Below are 6,370 nucleotides of genomic sequence, written 5' to 3'. Positions count from 1 at the left end.
GAAGTGACAGATTTACAGCGCTGGGCTAGGCTTGGATCGAGCTTAACTTGTTTTTTTTTTCAATGAACCTAATATTGTAAACCTAAGCTTATCTTTTTCTGGCTTGACAACTTGTCATTGTTTGTTTTGTAAACAGAACGGGCTTGTCCACGGGTTATCGGGACTAAAAAGTGTAACTCTTATAAATCTATAAACTTGATCACTAGCAGTTAATTAACAAATGTGAAACCAAGAAGTAAAGAAAAAAACCGTTGCAATTAAAAATTTAATCAATTAAAGTGACACATGGATCTCAACAGTTGGAGAAAGAAATGAAAAACAAAATTTAGAGTTGAACCTCTTAACGAGATCATTAAGAGGTAAACAAACAATCCTTTAACCTTTTGGGTTCTCAAGAATAACCAAATAATCTCATCCTCTAACTTTAATAATTAACTTTAAAACATATTAGTATAATTTTAATTAATGGTAAAAAAATATTAATTATAAAATATAAACGGGTTGGACGGACATGTCCATATTTATTTTTACATTGTCCATGTTCGTCCGTTAATTTTAACGAACAAACTCGGACCCGTCCATTTTCTTGATAATAGTTGACCAAACCCGTATTTCTATCGGGTTGTCCCACCCATGAACAAACTCTACTCTCAACCACTTGAAGCAATTTTTTTAAGGAAATTGACTCAAATAACCATTTTCCACGCCCAAATTGATGTCTTAACCATTTCTTTTCCGAGTTTACTCAAATGTCACTACTTCCGCAAATGTCATGGGTGTCTTTCCTTCTTGATGAGTTGGAACTATGTCCCCAGAAGAAGCAATAATACAAACCTGAGAAGAAGTAATACCAACCTGACAAGAAATGGCCTACTGATGCTCCCCCTTAACAGATACTGCAACTCTGTCATGATCAGTTAGCTCCCCCTCAAAAGAAGTATCAATGTCTGAGTCATCATCACATGAGGAAGAAAAAGGCAGAAGAGGTAGATGCTGAGTCGTCCCCGTTGTCACTGGTAGCATGATCAACTGTCGTCTCCCTCTCAGTGGGAATGAGGGAAGGCATATAAGCAACAACCGAGGGTTCCTCCGTAACGAGAATGAAGGAAGGCACATAAGTAGTAGCATGAGAAGAGGGGGTAAGAGGAGCACCCGTGGCATGCAGTAGACAAGAAACACAGCAATGAAGATTGCCCAAAAGACTAGAATCAGACTGAACACGACGACTGACTTCAGTCAATAAATCTATGTCTGACTCTGTGAACTGACTGGTACCTAAGTCGATAGAAACTTTAGAAGGATCCCGTTTTAAGATCATCTTGGATACCTGATTCTGCGCATCAACCTTAGAGTGTAAATTGGTAAGAGACTGAAGAATGGTCTCATTCACATCAGCCTGAGAGTCTGAGCGTGCATGAAGATCTACCATGTCCCGTAGAATAGTAGACTGAGAGTCCAAAATAGCAGTCAGACGAGCACTAATTGAATCAACATTATCCCCAAGTTCTGTAATAGTACGGTCATAAGCATGTATAGCTGCATCCTGTCTACTTAACTCAGTAGTAAGCCTGGATGTAATAGTGTCCAATATGCCAGATAGATCAGTGTGGAGAAAGGCTTACTGAGAGAGAAGCAACTGACACTGAGAAGGGAAGCCTCGAAACATGTCTACCACCTCATTAGGTAGAGTATATAATACATCAGGAGGAGAAGGTGTTGGTCCCAGCCGGATCTACAAGAGTTTATAAGTAACAATTTGTAGAAGATCGGGGGATGAATACAAACACATAAACTTTCACTTTCAAAAATCATATATTGATAAAGAAGATCAATACAAATTTTATAGATTGTTTGCGGAAGAGATAGGATACAGAACCTATCTAAATAATCCAAGATACACACAAGATTACAAATAACAATAAGAAAAGATTTGCTACAAGAAATAAGGTAAGAATAAATGTGCTCTTCACTTGTTAAAGTGGTTCCTTCTCCTAGACAGATAGTAGAGAGAGAAGTAACTTCTTGGGTAAGTTCTTAATGAGGAAGATGATAACTGAGAGGAGAACCACTCAACTATTTATACCCATTGCATTAAATGCAATTCAGAAGCTACAGGACACGTGTCAAGCTTTTGGAGGAAAGCTTGTCCTTTGTTCAGATTTGCTAGGCTTTTGATCATATGTGAACAGTCTTCTTTCATCAAGTAGGTAAGCACATTTAGAGTCAAAAGAGTGGCTATGTACTGTATTATACTTATAAAGGTATGAGTTTGTCATTTTTGTGTGGAAGGACAAGACAAAAATAATCTTGCTCAACAAGATTGATTTTATCGCTGAATACTGGGATGATGCTGAAAGGTCTCATTAGTGTTTGCTGAATCTTGGACAGATTTCACACATATGTAGACGAGCTTGTTATCACTGAACACCGCTTTCGTTCATGAACTTGCTGGTCTCTAATTTTCAGCTTTTGTCTTCGACATTGCTGAAGGATCTGTGGTGTGAGTTTTGTCTTTTTGAAGTATAACAGTCTCTGAACGATTTACAATACATGTTCAATGATAATTGAACAGACTCAGTTAAGATTGTTGAAACTAAATGACAGAAACAATATACTTTGATAGATAAAAGGGATTATCATCAAATCAATGAGAGAGAGGATTAATAGAAGAGGTACAAAACTAAAAGGCCGACTGAGGAGTGGGCCTTGTAAAAGAATCAAGAGTAGGTGAGCAAGCTTTGATTGGGCTTGCTGACCTATCCGGGGAAGAAGTTGCAACACTCTCAGTACCATCGGCGCCCTGAAAGTCACTAATGAATATCACAGATGTTGGCCTGAGGTTGAACATCTGTATTGACAATATCGGTGGGAGGCTCGACAACTGTATCAATGACACCGACATGAGGCTTAGTGTCTGTATCATCGACGCCTGATAGAGGTAGGACGTTGATTACCACATCAATAGAGGTAGTAGGCTGGTAAGGCTCACCATCCACATCCATAAGCACATAGTGAAGAAAAAGGATGTCATCGTCAGCTGTAGCTGAAAGGTCATCCATCTGTGCAAGATCATTAAGATCATCGATCTTGGGTTATAGGCCATGAGTACATGGTGGAGACGAAGGACCTCGGAAAGGGGAGGTGTCCTAGTCATCACCAAGAGTGTGTAGAGACGTCGAGGTGGAGTGATGTGGGATCCTCGATTATACAACATTGTCCTGTTGGGAGGGTCTGAGGAGCTAGGGGTTGCATAACAGATGTCCTAGGCTAAGTAGGACCAACTTCAACAACCTTGGACTGTTGAGAGTCCTTGGTTGGAGATGTGTTTTTAGCCCTTTTAGGCTTCTTGGTCTTCTTAGAGAAAGAGCCAAGAGTGGATATTCTATAGTGTCTCCTCTTTATTTGAGAGGGGTGAGAGGCAGGGTGAAAGTCCGAAGGCGCTTTTGGAGTCGTAGCTATTGGTCCCAGCAGGATATACAAGAGTTTAGAGGTGAACAATTTGTAGAAGGAGGGGGGATGAAAACAAACACATAAACTTTCACTTTTAAAAATATATATTGATATAGAAGGATCAATACAGATTTTTACAGATTGTTTGCGGAAATAGAAAAGGTAAAGATAACCTAGCTAAAACAATCTAGGATTACACACAAATATGCTTAGCAAATATAAGAAATTTTCCGAATAAGATAAAGACAGAAAGATGTTTTTCTTGGGTAAGAACTTTAGAATTAGAGAAATTATAACTTGCTTGAAGATAAGCGTATGTGTTCTCTTGTATGTTGTAGTAGTGGTGCATGAGGAGAGCACTCAACTATTTATATACGTTGCATTAAATGCAATTCAGAAGGGTTAGAACACGTGTCAAGAATTTAGAGGAAAGCTTGTCCTTTGCAACAGTGATTAGTACTATTGTCTATTCATGAGCAGACATTCTTTCATGGAGTTGGTGGGCACTAGACTCGACTAGTTGGCTCCGTGCAGTACTATACTCTTGAAAGGGTATGGGTTTGTCCTTTGTATGTGGAAGGACAAGACACAAACAATCATGCATGGCAAGCTTCATTTGATCGCTGAATGCTGGAATAACGCTGGAGGTCTCTTCAGCATTCACTGAGGCTTGTGCAGTCTTCACACGTATGTTGATCAAGTTGTAATAACTGAATACCGCTTCAGATCATGAACGCGCCAGTCACTAATCTTCAGTTTTAGTCTTCGACATTCACTGAAGGTTCTTGGGTGTGAGTTTTGTCTTCTTGAAATATCGTTGTCGCTATAGGATTACAATGCATGTTTCAACGATCACTAAACAGACGCGGTGATGATCGCTGGAACTGAAAAGACAGAAACATAATACTTCAAAAGGTAAAGGGGATTATCATCAAATCAATGAGAGAGAGGATCAACAATCTCCCCCTATTTGATGATGACAAAGCAACATAAAGAAAATTGCCTTAAGGTTTGATAGTAAGAAAAAGTTACATATAAAGTACATGTCCCTTTTAACTATTTTGGGATCTTTTTCAATGATACAGTTTTTACTATATAAGTTTTCTTAAGTTACAAGTTTAAGAAAAGTATAAGAAGGGAAATTGAAACTGAAAGCATGTTCACTGATTGAAGATTGTCAGTGACTATAAGAGCATACTAGAACTCATAGACATGTGTCCTTATTACTCTTTTCAGGGATCATTTTCAGTGATACTAATGAATTACTTATATTAATCAAAGGAGAATTACAAGTGTTACAGTCAATACATTCTAGGCTTATTACATATAAGTTGTACACTGAAAGAAAAGACAGAGAAAAATAAGACTTACAATGAAAGATAAAATTTACAAGACAGGAAATTCTAACTAATCTAAGTCGCTGAAGTCGATGTAACCAGGTACTTCTTCTCTGAGCATCTTTCGATGTAGAAATTCTTTTCTGATCATGCGGTCTATCATTTCACCATAAAGATCATTGTCCAACCAATATCTTAGATAATCAAGATATTATATAGAACATAGACCGAACTCAGACACTCTTTGAAAGCTATGTTCGCCTTCATAGTCAAGGAATATAAATCCAAACTCAGGCTTTAGATACATAGTGTTGGGTATGTACGAACCCTTTGCTGGCAAAGAGAGGTTCAACAAAGAGATGTCTGGCTTCTTCAAATCCTTCAGGACTTACTCCAGGGAGAACTTTGTTTCATGTTCGTTCCTCAGAGTTGGTCCATCGTTAGGATATGAAGGTTTTCTTCTTCCACCTTTCTTTAATGTAGGCTTTGTAGGTATAACAACGAATTTGGACATCTTCTTGATCAACTCGGTGATGATGTCTTTAATTATTGGCTTGTGTCTTGACTTTGAACGCTGAATGGCTTGGCGGATTTACAGCCATTCACTGTAGTCGTATTGTCCAAGGTAGAAAGGATACTCAGTAACAGCTTCAAGGTTGTTTCTAGAGATGAGCATGGAAATGAGAAGTCCACCATCTTTCATTCATCAATTGATTGTGACGCTTGAGATGCTATGAGGACTTATTCTCTTATTTAAATGATCTTCGCTCCATTTCTTATCTCGGTCGTTCAGCTTTTCACGTTCAGCTTCTTTAACTGAAAGCAACTTAGCTTGGGCCTTGACAACGTTCACCATGTTTTTAGATGATTTCTTTTGGAAGAACTTGAGTAGAAAGAAACTTGGCCAACTTGAGGCTGTCCTCAGTCTGTTGTCGTTGAATTCTGAGTTCTTCCTTAGCCTTGAGTGCTTCGAATCTTTTAGTTTCAGTAAGGAAGTCAAACTTACCACAACTAGAGGTATGAAGAGGAATTTTTACTTTAGTTTGGTCGAGTGACTCCTTAAGCTAAGTCAGCCGTTGGTCGCTAGGAACACTAGAAGTTGGGTTTTCAGGTACCCTGTTGGTCCCAAAAGGGTCTACAAGATAATAAACAGTTTGTAAAGGGGGGGGTGAATACAAACACAAAGTTTTTAAATTTAAAAAATATATTGATAGAGAAGATCAATACAGATTTTACAAGATTGTTTGCGGAAAGATAAGGTATAGGAAACCTATCTATACAACCTTTGGTCACACACAGAGGTTTAGCAAATACAAGAAAATAGAATGCTAAAAGAAATATCTTTTACTTAAGCTAGAAGAACCTTGAAGTAATAATATGGTAAGAGAGTGATGCGCGCACTCTGTATGAAGAAGAAACACTTCTATTTATACCCAGTGCATTAAATGTTCATTTAATGCAGTAAGGTAGGGTTTAGAGTGCATGTCAAGCCTTAAGAGGAAGGCTTGTCCTTTGCTACAGTGAATAGTACAAAAGCACTATTCTTGAGCAGACATCCTTGCCTAAAGTTGGTGGACAAAGAG

This window comes from Cynara cardunculus, assembly GCF_001531365.2.
Source record: "Cynara cardunculus var. scolymus isolate 2C chromosome LG 3, CcrdV1, whole genome shotgun sequence".
Lineage (NCBI taxonomy): Eukaryota > Viridiplantae > Streptophyta > Magnoliopsida > Asterales > Asteraceae > Cynara > Cynara cardunculus.
This window is presented reverse-complemented; position numbering follows the sequence as displayed.